Source organism: Macadamia integrifolia, chromosome 8 (assembly GCF_013358625.1).
Source record: "Macadamia integrifolia cultivar HAES 741 chromosome 8, SCU_Mint_v3, whole genome shotgun sequence".
Lineage (NCBI taxonomy): Eukaryota > Viridiplantae > Streptophyta > Magnoliopsida > Proteales > Proteaceae > Macadamia > Macadamia integrifolia.
In genome coordinates this window covers 6,149,555-6,150,672 of record NC_056564.1, presented here as the reverse complement: position 1 = coordinate 6,150,672, position 1,118 = coordinate 6,149,555, and positions in this window count along the sequence as shown.

Sequence of the window (1,118 nt, the reverse complement as noted above, 5' to 3'; positions counted from 1 at the left end):
ATTTCGAGGATAATTTTTAAAGAGGGGGGTAGATGTAGAGCCCTACTCTTTAAATTGGGTTTATTGACTAGTTGGTTCAGTTTGGTCTTATAGGGTCGAAATCGAAACGGGTTCGATGCTGGTGCCCTATGGTATATGACGCTAAGGGTGATGTCAAAGGTGGGGTGGTCGAACAAGATTGGGCTTGTACCCGATGTGGTTTGTACGCCAAAGTCATGCCCTTACATGTATCACAAGGCCATGTACTAATAGGAAAGGTATGTTATCATATTTGAATAATAAGAACTTAGTCCACAACACGTGACTAGAGCAAGATACGCGTAAGATTTTACTTTCTCCAAAATTACAGTAAAGTTGGCTTTGTTTTAGCCAACTGGTTAGTGTCACTGGTAGGTGCGAGACCCACCAATGTGACCCACATGTTGGGGTAACGTGGGCCCCAGCAAGCCCAACTTAGGTAAGTACGTGTATTTTGGACTCCTTATCGTAATGAGGTCTTGTACGCCTGATAATGTTGGTTATTTTGGTCGGTATCATGATTTAAGGCATTTTGGTCCATAAATGGGCAAAACCAAACAAGCCTTAGAAGATATTTATTAGCCTAGGATATAAATAGCATTTATGTTTCTCTCTCTCCCATTTATGATTTCAGCCAAGGTTTGGTGAGAGGAGTAAAGAAGATGGAGAAAAGAGGAATAAGAAGAGAAGGAGGAAGGTCTTCCCTTAGTTTCCAAAGCCACGACCTACCTTTTTGTGGCCAGAATAGTGTCCGGTGCTTGGAGATCTACGTTTTGAGGTAAGTAACATCCTAAACCGTTGGAATGTGATGAAACCCTTTTGTGTTTGGTCAAATCAAATGGATAATGGAACCCTTGTGTGAATTCCTTGAAGGTTTGAGGAAAAGAAAACATATATTTGAAGTTATTAAGGTGACATTGTGAGTTTGGAAAGAGGATCCCAAGTTTTGGAGTTTTTCAAGCTAAGATATGACTTCCTTCCCCAAATCTTGATGATGACTTAGATCCATAGAATAATCAAGTAAATGAAGCTTAGAATGTGTAGGAAATGAGATGGGAACAACCCCCTTGGACCCCTAAGAGGAGAAATGAAGAAAGGAA